This window comes from Cydia pomonella, chromosome 10 (assembly GCF_033807575.1).
Source record: "Cydia pomonella isolate Wapato2018A chromosome 10, ilCydPomo1, whole genome shotgun sequence".
In the NCBI taxonomy this organism is placed as follows: Eukaryota; Metazoa; Arthropoda; class Insecta; order Lepidoptera; family Tortricidae; genus Cydia; species Cydia pomonella.
Window position 1 is genome coordinate 7318015 of NC_084712.1, and position 27496 is coordinate 7345510.

Sequence of the window (27496 nt, forward strand, 5' to 3'; positions counted from 1 at the left end):
TCGACCGGAAGTTCCCCGCATGGGCGAGCTACCTGAGGCCAGAATGGCCCATCATCAGCGACCATTCTCTAACACCGGTCTAGATTTATTTGGTCCGATGGAAATTACCGTTGGCCGACGGCGAGAGAAGCGCTACGCAGTATTGTTTACGTGTTTGACGATAAGAGCAGTGCATATAGAATTAGTACATTCACTCAGCACGGATTCATTAATTTTGGCCTTACGAAGGATGGCGGCAAGACGAGGTTGGCCAAAACAACTTTTTTCTGATAATGGAACCAATTTGAGAGGAGCTAATACAGAAATCAAGTTAGCCGCTGAAGAATTGGACAAGTCACTACTTACAACCTACGCAGCAAATCGTGGAGTTACGTGGAACTTCATTCCTCCTGCGAGCCCCCATATGGCAGGCGCCTGGGAACGAATTATACGCTCGATTAAAACGACCTTGAAGGTGACCTTGAAAGAGAGGGCTCCACGTGAAGAGGTATTGCTTACGCTTTTAGCAGAGGCGGAGAACATGGCAAACAGCAGGCCCTTAACTCATGTCTCAGTGGAACCAGACTACCCTGAAGGATTGACCCCTCATCATTTTTTTACTTGGGACCTCATCAAACTTACCGCTGATGGGATCATTTGATGACACCGATTTTTTCTTGAGACGACAGTGGCGAATATCCCAAAGACTGGCAGATATGTACTGGAGCCGATGGGTAAAAGAAGTGTTGCCAACCATGCTACCCCGTCAAAAATGGCATGAAGAGTGCCGCGCATTACAAGTGGGAGATCTAGTGCTAATTGCTGACCCAAACGCCCCCCGAAACCACTGGGCACGCGGCCTGATACAAGAGGTGTGTCCCGGCAAAGACGGACGGGTGAGAACAGTCCATGTAAAAACAAAATCCCGAGTGTTAGTAAGACCAGCAGCTCGCATTGTACGCCTACCAGTGTGAGTACTGCCGAAGCAGTACTGGGCGGGAGGTTGTAGACGGCAGAACCTGAAAAAGAAACTTAAAACTAATACTTACCTATACTTATATCTATATATACCTTTTTTTTACTTACCTATTTTGTATGATGATGTACTTCTTATATAAATAAATCTATACTTACGCATTGAATAGTGAGCACGAGCGACATGCAACGTTATATATACATACATAGATGCATACGTACCTGTATCGAACCCAAATCAGTTGCTAACTGACCACTGTCACACACAGACGCTGTCCCTCGCGGCCGCTATAGCTATTTCATTTTCGTATACCTACTTGTTTTTTCTCCTGCTACTCTTCTTCCCTGCACCCTTTTCACCATCTATAGTCTACAAGTATACTGTAGGCATTTTGGTACTGGTTGCAGACAAACGCCGCGCCGTGGCATTAAATATTTAGCACTAATCACATACGGGCTGGAGTCTGCGAATAATTCAATGAACACTTATTAGTTTTAACGATATCAATGCTTAGGGACCTAGGTTAAATTTCATACTATAAACTCCCGTATAATATTATTTATTCTGCGGCCTCATATGTCTTTTTAAATTTGACATAAAATAGCCCTTTCAAGCAATTTTAAAATGGAAAGAAGGAAAATTTGGCTGTTCATCGAGATCTTTTCTTTTAGACGACTGACAGATTTTCATAATTATTTTTTGTTCGAAATAATATATACTTAACAGTTCGTTCAATCAGGATCTAATCCAGGAATCGAAGTAATCTTAAAATAATATAAGCTATAGTGATTTTGCTATTTAATTGTAAATCATACGTGTTGATCAATTTTATTTAAAGTAAAATAGGTACCTTTTAAGTCGGTTCTCTTTTTTTTGACAATTTACAATGTAGAATGCCAGTTAATTACCAGCACCCAGTAATATTGGCTCTGGACTGCAGCCAGAGAGCTAAGTGACCGTGAAATCGAACCGTTTTAAACTATATTCTTAGAGAAACGACTTGAAATAGCAAGAAAATTCTCTTTTGCGGCTTGAACAAAAACTATTATTGTTTGATTTGATTGGCGTTTTACTTTAATAGGTCTCTTAAAACTTTTAATTAGTCGATTGGTTTAATTTTTAAATGTCAAAGCTTTTGTTGGAAATATAAATTCGTATAAAAGGAGTAATAAAAATAGTGGGGATTCGTATAAGGGGATATTCGATATCGTGTATTGATTAGGAAAAAGTAGATGACATTTTTTTGGTCTTTGTATGGAGGGGCTAGGTCGACCTGTACCATAAAAAAAAATCTCGCATCAAAAAAATTTTCGCGTCAAAAAATTTTTCTTCTACTTTTTCCTAATCAGAACAGGATACGGAATATGCCATTGAACGGATCCCCACTATTTTTGTTACATCCTGTACAAGTATGAAACTAAATACAAATTTACTTACGTACCCACAACACCTTGGTAGATATATAGAAATGATAAAATCCTGTAGGTACGTAGGTTCACTCATAACACGACGGAACTTTACTCGTTCTTTTATTTTGAAACCCTTCGCTAATACCACACCAAATGAACTCATATTTTGTCGGATAATCCTCATAATTAGCTTCTTTCCATTGAAACGCCGCTTGAAGGTTTCATATCAAATTCATTAATACAGGATTGAAACTCTTGAAAATAACGCAGAGCAAATTGGTGCTTTAGTTTAATAGGCTTAAGGAAAGTCAGCAAAGTAAATTGGAATTTTATTATGTAATAAAATCTCAAATTTATTGACTTTTAGTTATTGATTAAAGTAGATGAAAAAGCTTTTGGTTACTGCATAACACGACTCACTGCAAGGGTACTAATACTAATAATCATAATATGCAAAATAGCAATAGTAAAATATTTAAATTCAATGAAAATCTGTAGGGCTAAGACGGTCGGCTCTTTATCATGTCACCATGCCTGTCACTTTCTAACAAGTATGTAAGTGCGAAAGTGACGCATGATATGACATGTGTTAAAAATGCGACCATGGTACCGACAGCTCCTGTAGGGCCAAGCCAGTCGGCTCATTATCAGCAGATCGGCGTCACTTATGCGGAGACTGGGTGGCAGCAACAATAATATCCTGAAAACGTTGGCAGGTAAGATACAACATTACTCAAGCATTGGAATAGTCTGCATGTGGCAGCAACAGATGCTAAGAAATGGTGCATCTAGATTGCCTAGATTTTATTTTATTATTTATTATACTATTTTTTGTGTTGTTTTTAAGTTATTTGTAAATTCTATGTCACTAACCCCAATTAATTTTATGATTCGTTGTACTGTACTAACACTATATGGATCTCCCTAGATTCGATACAAAAAAATAATTGAAATTAAAATTGAATTATTATTTGTCACCATGATGCCTGTCACATTCTAACAAGTATATAAGTACGAAAGTGACGCATAACACAACAGGTAGTAAAAATGCGACCATGGTACCGCTGCTGGATTTGAACATTGATATGTCAGTAAGCCGTGGGGTTGACATGAGTCCTGGGGCCTTATTCGAGATGCACAACTGTCAAATTTCGCGTCCACATCAAATCAACACTTGATTCTATCGCATGTTGATTGTATCAAGTGTTGATTCTATCAACTGTGGATATTATCATTTGGAACAATCAAAACTCATTCATAGAAAAAATAATCAAACAAAAATCAACTTTGTTTATTACTATTATATAGTTTGAAATGGCTCTGAAATCGAAGTGGTTCGGTTTGATTTGATTGTCACCCGACTGTGGATTGCTAATGTCAAATTTTGACAAGTGTTGATTTTATTGCTAGACTTTATTGTCCATGGGCTTGGGCACCATCTTGGATTTTTTGACGTACGACAGGGAATACCCTTCCTTTCCTACAATATATGGCATAGAGTAAAGCGTCTTTTTTTTTTTAAACATAAGTTTACAGGAATCAGCGACATCTTGTATTCGATAGGATAAGTAATGCGCTATGAACAATGCGGCGGCGAGTAGTGAAACTGTACCTGACAACGTCAATCAATTAAAAAGTGACCACACAGTTGGTGGTCGATAAAGGCGATTATTAATTGAATTTTAACGACAATAAAGAACTATTGACATGCGATCTTTTAGTTGAACCCACACCTACACGTCGAATAATGCTCGCTCCACATATTCTCCTATAAACGCTCAAAACTGTAAAAAAAATTGATACAATTTACTCCGCACCCAGTCTCAAGTTGCTTCTAAACCACATTCACGAACCAAGTTGTAACCTAACACATCTGTAAATATAAGGCATATGATTTAGAGATAAAGTCCGTTTTTTTTAAATTACGAGATGGTTCATGAATAACCTTTATTACTATAAAAATAATACTACATTTGTCAAAAAAAAAATCTGTATTGCGCTATTACATAATTAACATAATGCATAAAATTGATATAAAGATAGGTACCATAGTAGCTCGCTCACTTGGTCTATCAACAACTATTTAAATGCTCTTTGTACTCGTATACGCGACCCCATTGTATGTACAGTCGCCATCAGATATATCGGAACGCATGTATGAGATCTCAAATTATTAAGATAAGACCTACTGTACTGTCTATATTACTTACCAAGACCTAAGTACCTATTATTTATATGTACCTACACAAAGAGAATTCCTATGTTAAATAAAGGAGATTAAATACATATTTTGTTATTCAACTACAAATAAAATAAAATTTATCTTTTTCAGTTAACACATTTTTTTACCGATTTCTTTAATAAAATAAAACATTAAAGTATTATGTGACTATATTTCATTGTCTTCGGTGTAGATTATTTACTGATGTTCCAATTTCCTGTATCAGTTTGGTACCAGGAAATATAAAAACTACACCTCTTCAAAAACTTTGCTGGTAGTTCGACATCTGTAAGTTTAAATATAAAACATGATAAAAACACTTAAGTCAAAAACGTATACATAAAATATTTGCCCTATATTCTGGTCGCTCGGTAGGGTGCCCAGAAGGCTGGGTGCATTTCCGCGCTGGTTAACAATGCTGATCCTCTGGTCACCAGAAGCCTATATAAGGCGCTCTCATAGAGCCACGCTAGTGCCCTAGAGTTCAAATTCAACCCCAAGTGCCACAAATATGTAGTTAAGGGTTTAAATTCTGGATCAAGAACATGGAATACTATTCGCTAGTAAGGCCATAGGTATTAGAAAAAAATAATAGTAGGAGACGGCCGTGGTCATGGTAGGTGGTACAGGTGGGCCAGGCAAGCTCTGAAATTATGCACCTATTTTACTATAACTTTGTTCACCTGTGTATATTTACGGTTTCCTTGATAATCATTTTTAATATGTAGCCCGTGTAATCGGGCTGTATTATTGGTCTCATATTTTTTAACACAAAATCATAATTTTAATTCAATAATTAATGGTGTTTTACATATTAATTATTAATGTACCTATTTTGCAAAATTTTCTTGCATATAATAATATTGTTTACTTCAATTGACGTGTTTATTATTTTCGTTACTATGTCAACGTTAATACTTAAAAAATTATAACGTGAAGGTTGAGTCCGCAGTACAGTTACAGTTTACGTACATAGTGGCATTAGCACAGTCGGATTAGGACCAAACTCGAAATGTCTGAACAGTCATGAAATTTGGTATGTATATACGCCCCTTAAAGGCCCCTTTTTCATGCCCACACCATTTGACATTTGGGGACCTCGAGGAACCGCAGCCATCTTGGAAAATGTGGACCATCCAGGAGAAATTCTCGTTTTACTCTAAATCTACGTTCTTTATTCAATAATCGTGTAAGGCAACATTCAAGCTTATAAAATTCTACATAAAATAGTTTTAGACATCTTTGCGAAAAAAAATGAACTTGCTTTAAAAAATACTCGCTAAACCCAGATTTAGCCCTTATACCATTTCATGGGATATTCTCTTAATAGGAAACTTGGAAGAATAAAAATTCCACTTTTAACTATACATTTGTACATAATCTACCCCAATATCAATATTTTACTTGACTGCAACTTAACCAGAAAGTAGGGTTATGGGTATAAGTACTGAGGATTCAGGACACCCTGTAGCTTAGGATACTGGACGGATTTTTTAAATGACGTATTATTTAGCCCTAAACCTTTTTCTTCCGTTAATTTTAGTAACTTTGTATTGCATAGCACTTGTATACTAACTGTGGATCTACTGATGTCTGTTTTACTGTACTCCGCTCAATAGTTTAGGCGCTAGAAGAAAAAATATGATTTAATATTCGGAGTCCTCTCAAAGCGGTTGTATTGATTTTTCTTTAATAGAACAAGTAAAAGTAGGTTGTGAATGGCAAGAGGAATCTAACGATACGTCATTTAAAAAAATCCGTCCAGTATCCTAATACCTAGCTACTGGGTGTACTGAATCATCAGTACTTACACCCATAACCCTTCTTTCTGGTTTAGTCACAGTAGAGTAAAATGTTAATATTGGGGTAGACTACGTACAAATGTATAGTTAAAAATAGAATTCATATTCCTCCGAGTTTCCTTTTAAGAGAATGTCCCCTGGAAGTGTATAAGCGTTAAACTTAGATTCAGCAAGTATTCTCTATAACAAGATGTATTGTTCCGCAAAGATATCGAGGACTTTTTTGTGTAGAATTTAATAAGTTTTAATGTTGACTGTTGTGTTGATGGTACACATTTTCCAAGATGGTTCGGATTCCTCGAGGTCCCCAAATGTTAAATGGTTTGGGCATGAAAAAGGGGCCTTTAATTTATATACATAATAAATTTCATGACTGTTACAGAGATTTCGAGGTTGGTCCTAATCCGATTATGCTACATTGTGCGTCCGCAGCAAATTCGGTTCTCCATACAAATGTAGTTACGCTCTCATTTTAAAATGACTTGCTAGATTGCTCTGAAACTTTGTACTTACAATAGGATATGGTATGTTTATGCCTATAATTAATTTAAAACATAAATGTGAAATGAGAGCCAATTAAATTCAATATTAAGAATATGTGTCGTTGTTGACTCGCCGACAACGGAATTGAGAATTTGAGGTGCCATGTTCTGTGCTGTGTAGAAAATCCTGAAATTATAAAGGATTTGTCTTGGCTAGTTTTTACGTATAGGCTACGTATCACCGAAACGTCACAAACACCACGAAGGTTCGGCTTGTACGGGCCCTCGTTTTTCCTATATTCTTATACGCTGCGGAGACCTGGACTATCCGAAAGACAGAGGAGAAGACGATAGACGCTCTAGAAACAGGAAAATGCTGGGGATATCCTGGACCGAGTTTCGGACTAATGTCTCCATCCTTAAAGAACTTCGTATCAAGCAGCGCCTTCGGACTCTCGTAAAGACCGGCATAACTCAGTTTTTTCGGTCACGTCTCGAGGAGGAACAACGACTCCATAGAGCGTCTAGTGGTGCAGGGTAGAGCAAACGGAAAAAGACCGCGCAAAAGGCCACCTATGCGATGGACTGACCAAATCAAATCTGCCATGAAGGGTCCCCTGAACGCATTTGCCAGAATGGCCCCCAACCGCGAAAAATGGCGAGAAATCGTACGGCAAGCAACATCTGCGCCTGATATCAGCAGTTGATCACGACGCTCTGCAAAGAGTACAACGACAAAGAAGAAGAAGACGTATCATATTTGTCTAAAATTTGGTTTGTTGGTACACATACAAGGGATAGTCTCTAGCTAGGTACGGGGTGCCACACTCATCAGCGCGACGGCGATATTTTTTACCTTTTACCTAAAAATCTCAAATTTGTGTACGGGCTCAGCTCCTGTTTCGTCTTAAGCCTGAATTTAACAGATTCTGACTCACAGGGGGCTTTGAGCATGCTGTTGCGTTCGTTTTTAAATTTTGAAAAAAAGAACTAGCCTAACAACACAATAAATGCTTGTTTTTCCGCATTCTTCACTATATCTCCCTGTCTCACTACTATCTGACCTTCTAACCCAGAGGGGAAAATATACCTTATTGGGGCTACTCCGTCTTCCTCATGATAATATATTTTACTTTACTGAAAAGCAATCGGTACATGATACAAGATGCACATTGTTAAGAGCCGGGGTTAGAACCCACGACCATTGGTTTTAAAATGAAGCTTTGTATATAATTTGTATTTTGATAATAAATCTGTTTTCTTGTTTACATTTTGTAGTATTGTATTGCTTTATGTTAATTGTCAAGATATTTCTTTCATCCTGGACAATTGTCACATGCGTCACATGTACGTTTTTATGATAGATCTACATCGACGCAACTGCATGTCATTGTCAAAGAGCATATAAAGACTACGTTTTAAGAGACGGGACTTCCATACTAGCGAGTGGAATCAGTTTGTTTCGCAAATCATTACCAAAATGTACGACAAAGAACTGTCAAAGAACCTTAGTACCAACATAAGCGATTTAAATAGTGTAGTACGCTACACGCTTACGATTCTTATCGATATCGATAAAATGGGGAGGGTTGAAACATAGGCTCCCGTCTACAAATTTTGTACTCGAAATCAGGTTAGCATCGAGTCCACATTTAAGTTGTATGTTATATAGTGGATAGTTCTTAATTGGACTACTATCTGGTCGGGCTTAATGTGGACCCGAATTATTTTAATACAGTTTTTAAGTCGTGTTTTTTTATTTTATTAAATGCTTGATTTTCATAATGATGTGCACATACATGTTTGAATAAATGTAACTTTTCTATGGGAAGATGTATCAGGTCTTCGTTCCCAACAAATTTGGCCCACTGCCTGCATCTGAAAACATACAGCCTTGGAAAAACATGACTTTATCTACAGTTTATATTCCTAATGTTTGCTAATGAGATGATCAACTGATTATTTCGCGCTAATATACATCTATAAATCATGTTTTTCGGCATCCAGTTATCAACAGCCCTTTATCAATGCTTTAACTTTTTATGTATTTATATGTATGTTAATCATGAGAACGGGTCTGGCCTTGTTGGCAGCGACCCTGCCTATGAAGCCGATGGTCCCAGGTTCAAATCCTGGAACGGGCATTTATTAGTGTGATGAGCATGAATATTTGTTCCTGAGACATGGGTATTTTCTATGTATTTATAAATACTTATAAATTAGGTCTATGTACATATACATTATTGCACAAACTGGCTTAGTACTAAAGTATGAATGGCATGTGTTGTGGGTATATATATATATATATATATATATCGTTGTCTAAGTACCCACAACACATGCCATTCATACTTTAGTACTAAGTCAGTTTGTGTAATAATGTCCTATAATAATTCTTTATTAATGCATAAGTAATAGATAATTTATGCATTATTAATCTTCGACGAATTAATTATGGTCATATTGCATGCTAGTTCTAAGGAAATTTCACATATTTAATTTAATTATTTACACTGATATACAAATAAAACAACAGTTATCGATAGTTATAGTACATCCCTAGTTCACAACGAAAAATAATGTAAAATATCTAATTTTCGATGTGTTTATATATGTATGATATGCAATACTTACCAGTCTTCATCCAAGGGAAATTTCGCCATAAAATCCCTTTTTTCGTGATTTTCTCGAGTGGCTCGCTTGCCACATATTTCACACTTAGTAAACCGTTTTCTCGCTGGCATTGTAACAAACTCGCTCTTTACTCTGATCACGGTTGACTATTTTCGATTTTTGCACTAAATAATAAAGAAATTACACGAAATACCCGAACAAAACATTGAAGCCTTCAAAACAAACAAAGCAATTAGGCTGACAGTAGACTTGATGTAAACTGGACAGAATAAATAGCACTGACGTTTTCTTTTTCTTCGTTGGCAATGATTTGCGAAACAAATTCCATACAAAACTTTTTTCTTCCTAGTTGCGTCAGCCTGATCGGAATTTGGCAGCTAACTCCATCTTGCGTCCAGTAGAAGAATCAAAATCGTACAGGTAAAACTACTCTCTGCCTTAGGATCCCCTTTTAAATGTCATAAATCCAAACATGGCAGCCATACCCATCGACAAAAAAGTCTACCGTTGATCTAATTTCATTTGACAGTTAACTAATACGTATTCGACACGCTTATATTTGACAACTAGAATCCTGACTAGAGCTGGGACTGCGTACCAAAAGTACGTCTCTGTTACTCGTACCAAAAGTACGTCTAAAATACCAGTTTTACGAGTATGACCCCCAATAGGCAGTTTACGTATTTGCCGTGCTTAGGCGTCTTACAAATAAGGATTATTTATACAAATATCGACTTATTATTTCGGTAAGGGTCGGAAATATGGTGACGTTTTGAGTGAAGGCTATGAATCTATTGTCATATTTTTGTTATATATTATTACATTATTTTTAGATACAACAGACACCCAGACGACCATCTGTTAACAAAATTTTATTTTACCTAAAGTAACGGTAAGAATGGAGGTACGAGGTGATAAAAGTTTCATATTTGTTTTATTTCAGAAATCAAAGTCCGTACTTTTAAATACTCGACAAGATAAAAGTAGTCTATTACAAATGACCTGTTCCAAAAACTATTCCGGTACAACACCCCGCCTCTAGTGTGGATATTGTTCACTGACAGGTGGTGATAATAGCAATTCGACAAGTCACAATATTTCTCACATCAAATGGAAATCAACACGAAACGTCACTTTTAGCATGTCGAATAAGGGCCCTGAGTGTCCTCGCATAGGTATGTACTAGCAAATAATCACTTAAGAAGTCTTATTTACTCTCATAAATATACATCCTACAAATGAGTCAAACGCAAGCATCATATGAAAAAAAATGGGATGAGCATTGTTACACGTGTTGACTCAAAATGAAATGAAAACGCGCAGGCCAAATCAAATCAAAATACAGGGTCCAGTTATATTGTAAAAAACGTATTTTTGTTGAAACCGAACGCTATTTACCTACATCAATATCGGGGCCGAGGTGTATTCAATAACATTTCAGTCAAAATGAATGAATACCGTAACATATTTATTGAGTATTCGACAAAGTCAGATTTTAAGTACGAGTAAGGACATCAATCTCAGTGTAGGAAACTTAAAATAATATTCATCACAAATATTATTTAATTAAATCAATTTATCATTTTGTTGCATGATTTTGTGACCTAGTGGTATGAGTGTGCAACTTGCAATCCGGAGGTCGCGGGATCAAACCCCAGCTCGTACCAATGAGTTTTTCGGAACTTATGTACGAAATATCGCTTGATATTTACCAGTCGCTTTTCGGTGAAGAAAAACATCGTGAGGAAACCGGACTAATCACAATAAGGCCTAGTGACAGTTGAAAGGTCAGATGGCAGTCGCTTTCGTAAAAACTAGTGCCTACGCCAATTCTCGGATTGACTTGCCAAGCGGACCCCAGGCTCCCGTGAACCATAGCAAAATGCCGGAACAACGCGAAGAAGAAGAAGAAGAAAAGGAAGTTTTCAGGCAATCGTTTGGTCAGAGGCATAAAATTAAGGTAAGTAGATACAAATTGAATTTAGAATTCCTTCATGTACATACACTCGTAATGCAATTCCCTCGACACCACGTGTTGCATATCTGAAGCAGGTGCAATCCAATTGCTTTGCATTCAACGCGCGAATAAGGAAACCGGTGAGATTAACCAAACAGAATACATGGTACTTTATGAAAGTGGCTATGCAAATTGAACCATAAGGAAATTTTCCGGGTTTGGTGATGGATTGAGGTTTTTTCACTTTGGACATAATTCGACTTGCCAATAGATTAGTCTAAAGCTAAAAGTAATTAAACGGTATTATAAATAAATAAATATTGTAGGACATTATTACATAAATTGACTAAGTCCCACAATAAGCTCAATAAGGCTTGTTTTGTGGGCACTCAGACAACTATAAATATAATATATAAAGATTTACAAAAACTTGAATACATAGAAAACACCCATGCCTCAGGAACAAATATTCGTGCTCAACACACAAATAAATGCCCTTACCAGGATTTGAACCAAGGACCATCGGCTTTATAGGCAGGCTACCCACTAGGCCAGACAGGTTGTCGAATATTATGACCATATGACCTATCACAGACCATTTAGTCTAGCTGTTAATTTTTTCATCCATATAGCAGCAAAGGCTCCTGCAAATACTTAAGAACTTTGTTCGAAAATACGTATAAGCATTACAAAAATGGCGACATATATACATGTAACGTTGCTATGTTACATGTAGGGAACGAAGTAAAAAATCAAAGCAATGACCTATTAACGCCCTTCCACTTAAATGCACCTTAAAATTTCACGTTGTTCACACTGGCACACGTCGATGGCTTAACAAGGTTCGTAAACAATCATAAATCATTTAGCGAGGTGTGGCCCCAGTGTCAGCGTCGGACCAAGCTATAACTGCAAGGCATTTGCTGTAACAAAGGGTGGCGAAGTCATCATTAGTTTTATTTTTTATAAAAAAAAATTACATGTATGATAACACTCTCTCACTCTCACTTTGTTCTGTTGAAGTCGATGCAAAGTTAGCTTAGATGGGCTCTTTCGAATAGTAATGACTCTATTATAATATTTACAATATTAACATTGCCATCCACGATTTTTAGTTCGAAAATTGTTTGACGAGACACTAGGAGCTTTGTCGTTCTCGTTGCCTTAACCGAGTCAGAATAGAATGAGTTTGACTATTGCAGTTTAAAAACATGAGTGACCCGTTTTTTATTGTATATATTTGAGTTACATACATCAATAACTGAATTTTTGTATCAGAATCGTGCTTTGATAATAGCCATGGTATTGAGTAAGTTAGAAGTATTCTATACATTCAACGTCTATATTGTAGGTAAAAAGGGTGGTTTTTTGTCTGGAGTACTTAATGTGCATCGAAAATCAGAGTTTTGAACAATTTCAAATAGTAGAAAATATTTCTACAATTAGGTGATTATTGATTAAGACAACTGATACACCAAACTGTATTTAGATACTGTAAAAAAAGTTAAAACATTAAATAGTAATTAAAATTTATTACATAATTAATAAATTATCCAGACTTCCGATAGCCTTGCCGATGAAATCATGATAAATATTTTACATAAGTATATTAAAATAAATGGACACCTAATAATAAAGAAATAATATGTCAAAATATATGCACAAAACTGACATTAGAAAACACGTTCTAATAGATCCATAAAAAGTTTATTTATAATTTGTGTCTAAATAAGTATTTCATACAAACGTAAACTTAATACAATAAAGTTTAAGTACCAAATTTGGAAACGCAGTGTTCAATTTACATTGAATACTTTATGGTTAAATGACGTTTTAGTAGGTTGATCATTGTGTAAATGTCAATTATTTTTTTATATGCTTTACTCAAAACAGATTGTACAAACAGCAACACTCTTAACTGTCCATCGGTTGACCTTATATTATTTGTAATCAGGTCCATCGATGGACAGTTAACAGTATGGGCGATAGTACCGTCTCTTGTCCATTAAATCGCTTCACGCCCATACTGCAACCCCACCCCAGGTCAGGGGTGTCAACACATTGTCCGCGTCCATCGACAGCCCTCAATTATGTAGCGATACAATCGATTATAAGCCTTACCAACGGATCATTTTCGAATGAATAATACAGATATGGGCCATGGTTATTCTTGGTTAAACATGATAATCGTCACGAAAACTGTAAGCTATTTCCTTGAATGGATCACCCTGATACCGAAAATTAAGGACACCTACCTATAATATATATAGCTGGAGCCCAATTTCTGGTCGAATTTGTACTAAAATCATAGACGACATAGTTTCCCCATCTTAAGTACCCACGCCGCTGTACAGGTCGTACGAGTATAAAAAGTGGAATACTTATGTGCAGCGAATTTACATAAAAAAAAAACTAATTTAAACCTTGTTTTTTGTTAGCTTTTTTTTGTCTTTTATGTGCATGCGTTTGGGTTTTAGATTTTAAGTTTTGACATAGTGATTTTTGTGTATGTAATGTTATATGTATTCATTCATATTAAAAGATCTGATTAAAACCTATCTAAATAATAAATAAGTAGGGTATTGGCACAGGTGCAATTGAAACAAGTTATCAACTTGACAGGCATTTCTTTTTTCATTCAATCAAATGTAATACTAATGAATTGCATGTATGTATTTATGCAAAATTGCACAGGTTAAACTAGCATTTTTTTACATACAAATGGCAGGCCAGGTGTACCTGACTCATAAATCCGTTATAATAACAATAATAATTATTATTATGTTATTATTTATCATTATTATTTGCCATTTGTACATTGTTGTATAAAATTTGTACAATAAAGTTTAAATAAATAAATAAATAGTCCAAAGTTCAAAGTTCTTTATTTACATACATGTTGTATAATACAGGTGTTAAATAACAGTTATATTAATCAAACATGCGCCCTGCAAGGGCATAGCAACCAATATATGTAACTTAATCTTAACTTATACCTAATGCAATTAAAGTATTTATCTTAAAACTTATCTTCAAAATATTCTTCAAGAGAATAATAACTTTTAGTCACAAGCATTTATTTTAGTTTTGTTATAAACTGGATTTCTTTAACTTGTTTTTTTTTCTGGTAATTTGTTATATATTTTAACTGACATTGTTAACGGGCCGGATGAGTGTAGTTTTAAACGGGAGGGAGGTAGGTAGCATTAACTTTGATAAACCTCGGGGTATTTGTGGACAAATTTACATATTTCTAAAATGTATAGGGAAGGCACTGTAAGTATTTTGTGTTCTAAATATAACGTGAGGTTTACAACTGTTAGTTTGTTTTATGTTAACGAGTATGCGGATAAGTTTTTTTGCAATGTGAAGAGGGTGGAGGCAATATTATAGGACATTATACATTATGACACATATTGACTAAGTTCCACAGTAAGCTCAGTAAGGCTTGTACTTAGACAACGATATAATTATATAATATATAATAAATACTTAAATACATAGGAAACATCCATGACTCAGGAACAAATACTCGTGCTCATCACTCAAGACAAATAAATGCCCTTACTCATGTGATTGAAATAAGTTAAAAGAGAAAACAAATCTACTTCTATTTCATTCACTAAACCTAAACCTATATTTTCTACGGGTTAGTTGCTACTGAGACCAGTAGCGCCACCTTACGCGAACTAGGGTCAACTGTTTAGCGCCCCTATCTACATTCAACCCGATTCCTAATTTGAAGTTATAATTTTAAAAACGTCAGTTCTCGTTTAGTTCTACAGAAGCACATACAACTTTATCATTTGGAAGTAAGGTTGAAATTCCAATGAACTGTGAAATTGTGTAAAGAAGTTATGAACGACACTGTAAACTTCGCTAAGTAGGTTCCTAAGTTTGTACAAGAGCTCTCGTTGCTGACGGCACTGTCGGCTTACAAGTACAATCTTTAGTTACGTTTGGTACAAGTCGAGTTGTCTCAAGATTTATTGTGTACCTACCTTGGAGAATTAAATGTAGGTCAACGGTTAGAATGAAAGCTATTTATTTAATTTTGCCAATGTACGACGAATACAATTTAAATAGGAATATCTCATTAAGAAAATCGACGGTCTACTGAAACTTAACACCATTTCAAGTAATTCAAAGATATTGACATATAATAAAAGTTTTTTTGTAGTCATACAAGTTATGCTTCTCCCACCAGTCCCACCCTGGCGTGGCATGGAAGCCCTGTGGTTATATAAGATCGTGTAAAAAGGACAACATGATAGTATTAATAGTGTTTTATTATGACGTCCCTTATATAGGTAACGTTATATGTATAACTGTCAGTATAGCATTATTAAGTCTACTACCGCATCAGAAAGTATACAATTTAAGGAAAAAACAAACTCTGCAAATAAATAACCAGTTCTTCGCCAGTTTGCCAGCGCTTCATAAAGCATATGTAATAACAACTTAGGCAGGCAATGGAGGCCAATTCTGCTTTAGAAATGTGATCACGGCTTTAATGTTATGTTCATATGACCTTGAGTCAGCGTGCGCCACTGCGCCAAGTGTGAGCAACTTACGCTGATTGGTGCTCATTGGTTCGCGCTCCGTGGTGAACGAAACGCAACTATCATAATCGCTCTAATATGGAAGAGTGATAGAGAGAGAGGACTACGCTACGCTACGGGGCGTTAACGATTGTAACGTAGCCAACTTGCAAATCTCTTACGCTCCTTAGCGATTTAAACGCAACTGTCACTATCGCATTAGGTACCTATAATATGGAAGAGTGATGGAAGGTTGCCGGAGCTCAACGAGGGGGGGCGGGGTTACGGTCGGCAACGCGCATGTAACTCCTCTGGAGTTGCAGGCGTACATAGGCTACGGAGACTGCTTATCGTCAGGCGGGCCGTATGCTTGTTTGCCACCGACGTAGTATAAAAAAAAAGAGAGACAGAGCGTTTCATTGTCGAAGCGATAGTGATTGTCACCTTGCCTAGGCCGGCTGGAGTCGTCCCATAAGGCATCTCGCTCGCACTGCCGTATCAAAATAAGATAATAACCTTAACAAATTGTTAAAACGGAATCGGTCTCACGGTAATATATCCCTACCATATTTGATGGACTGGTTACTAGGTCAATTGTCAAGGTGCGGGTCGTCGAACTGCGAATGACAAATTACTTAGCCGTAAGCCTCGGCCGGACTATTGCAATTGCGGGCAAAGCTCGTTTAGGTAAACAACATAAGGTGAGGCGGGTTTAGTTAAAGTGTGGTATAACTACATTTAAATGTTAAAAGGAAATAATTACAGCATTAGGTATCTCCTGAATTAAAACCTATAAGAGCCATGATTATTCTATTATAGAAATCGGCAGGTATTCAAATCGAGCATAATGAGAATGATTTTTTTTTTATATCAGGTATATGTTTTGGTAGGTACATACCCCAAACAGGCATACGGTCCGCCTGATGGGAAGCGGTCATTGTGCCTATGGACCTCTCACAGAAACAGGTAAAAAATAGATTATATTCTCAATTTTCTATTACCTATACCTACTAACATAGGTATATTTTGTATAATTCTACCTTTATACGACTTGATTCAATATTTTATTCAATCGCTTCGATAGCAAAATACAGCAAAGTAGAGTCTGTACGGAAAGAGAAGTATCATAGAATGTATTGGGTCCCAAATATTCCACGACTCTTCTCTTTCCGTACATCTACAGTAAAATGAGTCAGTAAGATTAAGTCAGTAATATATAAAAATTACAGCATAATGTGTGCTTTATTCATATATTACTCGTACTAGTACCAGTTAGGGCAGTAGGTACTTACAGCTATTTGCTACATTGTATTTCCTACAACAATATATTACAGCCAAGGGGTATAATTTGTATCGAAACCGCTTTTAACAAACCTCCACCTACCACCGCTGAGCGTTGACCTATTACTAGCACTGTCGAGTTCTGTAAGGTTGGCAGTACTGCAGCATAAAGCACCTCCACATAGGAGCGAAGCGGAGCGGGCAGCGGAGCTACTATATAGGTTTAAGACTGATTTGATTTGCATGCTTGCATGCAGGCAATATACAGAGTACATCTATAAATAATACATATGTAACATACCATTACTGTCTCCAAGCAAATAAACACTTCTGATTTCTAATTACTTGTAAGTTTTTATTACTTAGTTATGATTACATATTTTTCTAGGCGCCAAGGTGTACAAAAAGGCCTTCAATCTGTATTTTGACAAATTAAATTTGTATTTGTCTTGGCAAGTTTTATTTGGGCGGTTACACATACACACACCACACACACATCACAGCTAAGTTTAGTTATAGCATTGTTTATAGTTGCGTTTCGTGATTTATTAATTAATGATAGCATTTTGCTACCACTAGACAATTATATAATATATCTACGCGAAAAAGGTTCGCTAAGGTCTTTTTGCACTTCATCTCTCCAGCGGTACCTAGGGCGTCCAGGCGGTCTTCGGCCATTTGGAACTCCTGAGTACGCCCTCCAGACTGCACGATCCTCACCCATTCGGACTACGTCAAGACGTCGTCGGTGGGCCAAGATCCACTTCGGGTCGCTGCGCGACAGCAGTAAGTAAGTGATATATATTGTATTGATTTCAGATGTGATATTGTACAAAATAAGTATAAATAAACGAACTAAACTATTCAAAATAAGTATGTGTTAAAATGACGTGCAACACTATTGCCACAAAAATTTGCAAATAATTTATAGCAACTTTACGAAAAGCATCGGAGTTCAAAATATCTACGAAGCCTGACTGCTGTAACTGCTGTAATATTATTATTTATGGAATATCGTATCTATTGCCGTGGAATCTGAGAGGCTCCTAGCATGGAAACCCTGTGATTCACACGATATCTGGGATATTACAATCGCTTACTGTCGACTTGTTCTTTAGTATATGCCATCTAATTCATTTTATAACTTAATATCTATTACGGTTTATTGGAGCCCATGCTGTATAAGTGTAATCTTTCCAATCGTATCAAACTCGAAAAGATTAACAGCCGGATACGTATATCGGATACGTCAGTGTCAAAAGTGACGTTTCCTCAAACAAAAACGTCACTTTTGACTGAAGTATCCGATACATATCGTATCTAGGCCTAATATTTGACGTATCTTGAAGTTAAAATCCGGCCGTGAGGCGAGTGCTATGTAAGTTATGCGAATATCGCGCTGAAACTTACACGGTTACGAATCAGATAGCCTATGTAACACGAAACTGAATTGTGCATAGTTGAACTGAGCTGCAGATAACTTGCCTACAGAGATATTGCCAAACTTTGTGGCTTCTTGTACTGTGTCTCGTGTGACTTATTGCTTGGTTGGATACTTGAATAATGGAAGTTACAGGTAAAGCAAATGAATCAAATGACATACATATTTAATAATTAAGAAATACCTTCGCGTAATATAAGAGCTATTATTTATATAAAACACGTATTCGATATATGGCGCTACCAACTAGATTTTAATATTTAGTCTCTGGAACGGTCTGCGTCCAAAGGGCAAAGTATTTAAAAAAATATAATACCTAAAAGATGTAAATTTATAGGTAGTTGAGTGGACGATGAAGCGAGTTCGAATTCGGATAACCTAGGTTTTTGGTTCATAACCTGGACCATTATTTCATTTAACCATTCCAAAAATAGTCATAGCCCGATTCAAACTTTAAGATACGTCAAATATTTCCTAAAGATTCGATATGGATTAGATATGTGAATAAACGTCACTTTTTACACTGACATATCTAATTCATATCGTATCTTTAGCAAATGTTTGACGTATCTTAAGTTCGATTAGGCCGTCAGTAGTCACCAAAACCTATTATTTATGTACGAGTATATACTTATGTCATTCATTACCGCGTTGTTCCCAAGCACGCACGGATTTGCAGCGTGTAATAAAGTTGATGAATCGCAATCATAATACATCTTGCAGTCAGTTAGTTAATTACACTATTTATCTTTCCCTGCCGAGGTTTGTTTGAATGACTATGGTATGAGATTCTGTTGCAGATATAATTAAACGCTTATATAAGGCATTTCATAAACTCATCAAATCATCTCGAATGCATTTAGGAAATAATATTAATAGTATGGCTATATATGGCTATGGCGGCTAATATTAATTTTATAAACCTTTCCATGGTGTTTCGATTTATAGATTATTGTATATTATTATTATTTCCTTTATTTCTCTTACTTCTTAGACTGAGGTTTTTTACAATATGGATATAAAAGTAAAATACAAAACACATATAAACACATTGTAAAAAACCTAACCTAGGGTGCCGCCAGCAGTGGGGCAGGGCCTTATTATTATTATTATTGGATACTTATATCTGAAATAAATTCATTGAATCGAATTGCATTAATGCAAAGTTTTAAGTATTAAACTCAGAATTAGAACTTTTTATTGATTTTTGTAGATGTTTTCTATTCACAAAAAATATATTGCTGTTAAATAAATATATTTTAAGAAAAAAAATATATGTGTAATGTGAATTCTAACAAGTTGAATTAAGTTTAAACAATTTATTTAAAAAATACGCACAATCTTGGAGCTATATTTCTAATTTGAGGATATGAGCTTTTTTATTTACTTCATCCTTGTTAAATCGCTACCGCTCATTCACATACGCTTCGCTCATCGATATAACAACACCTTTACACAACGTATTCGAGAATAATAAGGTTTCAACTGCGACCTTCATTCAGAACGAATATCAACTTTGTACCAGTTTAATAAAGCACATATTGCAACCAACGTGAATGTTGCATGGTTTTTTATCGTACTCTACTCAACAGGGGTAAGGTGTAGACGTCAGTTCCAATGGACGTAATATTCCGTTCTCGATTAATGGAGTCAATTAATTAGCGTAACTACAGGGTGTGGGAATAATGCATCATGCAATTTATTCATGACTTATAATTCAATAAACTAAGGGCTAAATTCCTGTTTGACGCATTGCTGCCGGTCACATTGCCAGGGGAAATGTCACTTTCAATCTCCTTGATAAATTTACATTATTTGACATATTCCGCTGCGAGATGATATAATTTCCCTAGAAAGTGCATTCGCATTAACCTTAATTAATATCTCTTCCAGGCGACAGGAAGTTTATAAAATATGTATATGTTTACTGGCTATACAGATATCTAAAATTTGGAAGAATAAACTGGCAACAGATTGTTTTTTTTTATTGAGACATATTTTTGTCGAAACGAGATTGAAAATTGAGAATAAGAACCTTTAGCACAGCTCTCTAGGCTCTATTATCATCAATGTAGGTACGCCTTTATCAATGTAATTGGCGCAATACATTGCGTCTTAGAATAAACTTTAAAATGTACTAAAAATCAAAACACAAGTTATTTTTAAAAGTCAAGGAACAAATTTTGGTCAGCTTGAAGAGTACAGAATACTGTTTAATTTTTTGCTTCAGTCAGGCCACATCCGGTATGCGTTATACTTAGTTGGGTCATAAGTTCTGTCAAAAAGGTTTTGACTGATAATTGATAAAAAAGCCATAGGTTAAGATCCCTTTTTATTCCAACCCACATAGGGTTGAAAGCTTATCTTGCTGTCTCAGTTTTACACAATTCCATGTAATATTCAGAAAAATGTTATAAAAAAACATGTGATACGCGAAATATTCGAGAAGATTTTGATCCCTAGATATTTATTTTTCTTGTTTACATGGTCGAATCTTACATAAAATTAAAGCTGGATCTTCTATCTTTCTTAAAATATATAATTTATGTGTATTGGTATTGCCAACCTGCAACTGTACGTGTTTTACCAAACGTACTCGTAGGATGGCTGTCGAAAAAATTGCGTGTCACTGAAAAATACCTTAAGTTTGAAGGGTATTAGCTGAAGTACAGACTTGTCGGAATACTAATTGCAGGTGATAAAATAACGTTCTAATAAAGTAGGTTCATAGAAATAAACAATTGTATCTATTTTATTAATGTGACACTGATTTTTACTCCCTTTGGTAAAGTATAATTTTGCACAATCCAGCCGCGTATTTGCATCTAACGTTAATCTCAAAGTAGACAAGTAGTTAATTAAGACGCGATCTAAATTTTAAACTAATTATATTACGTTTTTATCAGTATAAAACAAGCTTTCAATTCATGGCAAACTATTTTCATTAAAAGCTTTGTATTACATTTTATCATTCAAAACCTTTGTGACAGAACTTATGACCCAACTAAGTACAATGAGATCAAGGTACCTATACAAATTTATGCATTGAAATAGATTCCTTATATATGAATATGCAAGTGTTTAGCGCGGCGGCGTTGATTTGATAATGCTGTGATCGTTCAACTGAGCATCATGGCACCATTAGCCGAACAATAACGTAAAATACACAATACCTAGGTTTACGACCGAGCTTAGGCCGTATTTAGAAAGAAAAATATCATTATTTATGATTATCACTGCAGGGCCCTTACATTTCATGCAGTTGACGCAAAAATGACGAAATTTAACATACAGGGAGTTTCTTACAACACTACAAATTTAGATAGCGAGTCTATTGACGCGTAGAAAAATAAATACTTGTTACGTAAAATACACTTCTTCTTCCTCGCGTTGTCCCGGCATTTTGCCACGGCTCATGGGAGCCTGGGGTCCGATTGACAACTAATCCCAAGATTTGGCGTAGGCACTAGTTTTTACGAAAGCGACTGCCATCTGACCTTCCAACCCAGAGGGTAAACTAGGCCTTGTTGGGATTAGTCCGGTTTCCTCACGATGTTTTCCTTCACCGAAAAGCGACTGGCACACTGCTTTTCTCCCTAATACCGAATGTCACTAGTTTAGTCTTCTTCAGGCCCCCTTTCGATGCGGACGCATCAATCCATGGCATGATATATTTTTTGATAAGAATTTCAATGTCATCATCATCACCCTTAACTGGCGCAGTCATCAAATTAGTTTAGTCTCGCAAATTTAAGATAGGTGAATAAAATTTACATACAAGAAAAAAGTTTGGACATAGTACCTAATTCTAAATTTAAAATTGCTGCGCTGATATTTTAAGAGAAGATAAGGATATCGCGCGTGTTTGCAATAAGCAAATTTACCGTCCACGGTAAATATAAATAGCTTTAGCGGTACGATTTGTTACGTTTTTAATTAATTTTAGTAATAGAGTTTGCAAATTTCGTATTAACCGATAATATCGTTCAAGTCATTAGCAAGGTAGGGTAACTCTGACTCATCGGATCCGAACTCCAAATTGATTCGCAAACTCTGACCCAATGCCTGGGACTATTCTCATCGCTTATTAGGCTTATTGCCTCTCAAAACCAGTTCATATAACTATTTGCCTCGTGATAAAATCCAAATATACACCGTATTTTTCTTCCGTTAATTTCAAGGGTGCATTCCTGAGCTTAAATTAAGTAACTTTCTCAAAGACACCAGTATTCCTTATTTCAGGGATAATCAATAATTAATTTTTATCTTATAAGGCCCTCACGAGCGGGTACACTTGCTTTAAGGCCTATTTACATATTGATTAGTGTTTAGTACGCGTTCATACATTGGCTACTAAACGTAAGTACTATCTCGGACGATCGATGTTAGAAATGACATTGATATGTCACAGTTTTCAATTGTTTGGTTGAGTTAAATGTAATGCCCGTGTTACAACAACGCATGTAGCAACATTTAATTATTTTTTTATAAAAATAGGTACTAAAAAAATTATATTTATATATTTATTTAATAACTATGCCATTTAGTTTCCTTAAACATACTTACCAATACCCCGAAGTTAACGGAAGTCAATTAAAACACGGTGTAAAAAAAAAGCATACATATAAACCGCCTGATAGTAAATGGTTACGGTTACGGGGCCTATAGAGGTTTCCAACTTCAGGAGTGTCACACGCACGTTTTCGGCTCTCTCTGTCTTTTAAAACCCAATACTAAGGATACCTGAATAAAATACAAAAAACAACTATTTTGTATACCATCCATGTATCAACTGAACATATGGCACGCCTGATTGCAAGCGTGCACCGCAGGCTACAGACGTCGCAACTCCAGCGGTGTCACTGGTTCATTGCTGATCCTTTATTTATATGTATAGTGTAAGACGACCAATATTGAAGCCTCACATGAGGCGTTGGGAATACAACTTCAGGTTAGAACATAATTATTCGAAAGCAAATAGACTTATCTGCTATAGCCACCCTAGATCGATAAGTCATTCTGGACTTATCGACACAGCTACATGACGACGCCAACTTTATTACCAGTTTAGGTGAGTTTAGCTCGTATGATGTCATACCTCAGTCATTATGGGGTAAATTGGATTTCAAATGTTCAGTTCTGAATGTTACATCATCCACAGACTTGACTATCCATATATAAACTTAATTGTATTGACTGTCCATATATATGTGGCGGGCTTAATGTATAAATGCCTGGTATTTTCTGCCAGTAAACCATTATGCTAAAAGGAAACATTTATTTAATGGAGGCACGTTTAAGTCCAGCAGCGTTACCATGGTCGCATTTTTATCACCCGTCATGTTGTGTGTCTCTTTCGCACTTACATACTTGTTAGAACGTGACAGGCATGGTGAGAAGTAATAAAAATCCGATTATATTAGCCCTACTGTACTGGTAAATACCATTTGCACACACATAAGTTATTGGTACAATCCGCTGTTCAAACATCCGGTTTACGCGCCGGACCGGATTATATCAACGAATTATCAACTAGAGAATAGATGTAAAATAGATATATAGATAGATTTTACTTTTAACGAACCATATGCGTAGATCATACATTACACCTCGGTAAGAACTATTCTATTACCTACTTCGTAACTGAATTTCGTTCCCTTTCGTTTTCAACGACCAGTGTTTTTCTAACACAAAATAAACTTTGTGAAAAAAATTCCGTTTTTTGTATTTTTCTCATTTCTACACTGCGCGTTTACGCTGTGTAAAAAATATTTTAACAGGTTTTCGTTATCGAGTTGCAGGTATCTGAGGCTTCACCTACTTACTTATAAAACTGTTACTTGTTGTATTTATATTATATGATTATTTCTAGTCTGCGATTGAAAGATTCATCATAAATTTAACAGCTGCGCTCTTGTCGGTGCAGCAATCTCCAGGCATGCCTTTCTTTGGCCTCTTCCTTGACGGCCTGATGCGACACGACGTTCACTTTCTCCTTCACTTGATCCATGTATGCCCTTCTTGGCTTTCCTCTATTTCTCCTTCCTTCTACTTTCCCTTCTATGATGGTCTTGATGAATTCATCGTGTCGTAACAGGTGTCCCAACATGTTTCCTCTTCTACTTTCGATGGTTCTCAATAGGCACCGCTTTTCTCGAACTCTATTTAAGACCTCCTCGTTGGTTACTGCGATTGAAAGATAGTTTAAGTATTATAGTATTATGTTTTTATTTTCTAAGCACTATGATAAGAGAGGTATGGATACTGTGAATGTCATCTCGCTTTGTATGGTAGTGCACAGTACAGCGAGTCATTCCAGATCTAGAGCAGAGCCCAACTGGGAAAGTACATCCACCGCAGCACACAGAAAACCGCAGCCTCTAGGTCCGACTCATAGTGTGGTGACCCTGCCGGTGAGAAAGGTTACCAGAGCTCAACGAAGGTGCGGAGTGTTACGGTCGGGAACGCGCGTGTAACACCTCTGGAATTGCAGGCGTCCATAGGCTACGGAGTCTGCTTACTATTAAGCGGATCGTATGCTTGTTTGCCACCACGTAGTATAAAAAAATTAAGCAGGGGCTTCCAAAACCCACCATCACAGATCATATAATACTAGTACCACCATCAACTTGATTAAATCATGCTTAAAGATAGTCTTTACATAATAATATGATTTTAAGTAAGTGGAATGCGTAATAAGCAAGTAATCAAATCAAATCCCGCATCTAACTCAATTTCCTCACCAAACAGGTAAATAAACGAATTTGATTATCCACATACGTCGCACGAGATAGCAGAATCTCCGTCCTCGCTCCTAATGACCCGGATTTACGACTGTGCGGCTTTAAAGACCTGCAATGTATGTTTATGTGTATATCAGGCGGGCCGTATTCTTGTTTGCCACCGTCGTGGTATTAAAAAAAACCTACATGAATTCAGCTACTTTCAACAAAGGAGGTTGTTAAGCTGCAAGTTAAATGCACCTTTTCGATGCTGTGTGAAACACAAAAGAGTCTGAGTGACAGACTCGGACGCCACGTCATGGAAGTGTCAAAACTGAAATTAAACTTTATGCACATGTACATAGGTCTATGTTGCTCTGTGGTCTATGACGGATTAATCCGTTATTGGCGTTAGACCTGCGGTTTGGATATATCCGTCGTTGGCGTCGAAAAGGTTAAGAATCAGATATCCCAGGGGCCTATCCAAGAAGACAAATGTTGATAGAAAACGCCAATCAGAATTTAATAATGTATGGAAATAGTCTCATGACTTTTCGTATCATCTGTCATCCCGATATATTTTTTGTTTTTGTTTAGCGTTTGAAGATGTTCGATCGGCATCTTAGCCCCCCTGATCCTTAATGCATGCAACTTGCATTTCATCGTCTGATATGCAATTGGGATATTGCTTAAATGGGGAAACATAGGGAACCGTAGCTAATAAGAACATGGCGAAATGCTAAATATATACATAAAAGGCCAGATTTTATATAAGTAACTTATTTATTTGTGTATAGAAAACTTGATTATGTAAAGCTGTTATTCTCATGACTTCGTATAGGATGACAGTTCAGTATAATATGAAAAAATAGTTCCAGTGAAATTCCACAACATGGCGCGTGCACATTACTGGTTAGGCTCATTCAGGCTACAAAATTACAATAGTAGAACAAGGTTTCATTGCGATGAACACAATTCAATTAAGTATATTTCTGGTTGCAATTTTGTTTTCCAACTAATTTATTTATACATATATGCTTCAAATAAAAACACACAATTTTAAAGCGCATAAAAAGTCAAAGGACGACAGCAAATAAAACTAGAGGCACCCGACCTCCAATCAAAACTATGAAACTTCGACTCTCAAACGAAAACAGATGGAAAAAATATAAGCGAAAGGAAAATTAAGCAAAATACAAGTGGGAATGATCCGTTTCGCCGCGCCAGTAATTGACGGCTGCAGTAACGAGTTTGCCCGCGGCGTTTTATTATTCTTAAAAATATATTTGTGAGTATAAAAATACTGTGATAAAGAATTTATGGATCTGAGAAAACGTTGAGGTATTGAGCGTTAATATTGGAATATAGGAAGGAAATGATGTGGGTATTGTCTAAACTCTGTTGAAATAAGATACCCAGTGTAATCGAATAAGCGTGTTCATTGTGTTCGAAATTAATATAGTAGGTATAAAATAAAACTGAGAAAACAGGGGGTTCTTTTAGAAATTCGCTCGCTTGATTTCGTAACTCGAAAATCTGTAGTTAACGACGAAATTATATTTTTGAATTACGAGCAGTAGAAATTGGGAATCTAGTCGTATTCACCATTCGTTTTCAATTATTTTATTAGAATTTAAACTCCTATTAGTGAAGATATAGTAGGAAACACGAAATGGAGAGCTCGAAATTCAAAAATCGGCCCCCAGGAGTGCTTAATAACACCGGTAGATTAAAGACATCAAAACAGATAGATCATTATGAATTTTCAGTAGTTTATACAAATAGTTGGAAAGCTTGTAGAGTCAGACCAAGATAAGTTGGCAGCGATTTTGATAGCCCATATAGCACAAACATATGTGAAATGATGACGTTTAATTAACACTTGCACAGGCTGGGCTATCAAAATCAGTGCCAACTTAGCTTGGTCTGACTCTAAATGATAGTGATTAATAGCCATAAAACTATAAATATTTAAAATATCTTCGCAGTCGTTAGGGATATGACGTATTATACAGCGGTAGATTTATGTAGATGACAGAAAGAGCAATTAA

At 36.2% G+C, this 27496-nt stretch overlaps 1 long non-coding RNA gene across 1 annotated transcript; it reads right to left on the reverse strand.

Annotated features, from left to right (window-relative positions):
* Nucleotides 1-4343: 4343 nt before the first annotated feature.
* LOC133521948 (uncharacterized) lies at nucleotides 4344-9110 on the reverse strand. The gene is made up of 2 exons (XR_009799967.1): nucleotides 5269-9110; nucleotides 4344-4871 (listed from the first exon to the last, which is right to left on the reverse strand). It is a non-coding gene; the product is annotated as an uncharacterized LOC133521948 (long non-coding RNA).
* Nucleotides 9111-27496: the final 18386 nt, after the last annotated feature.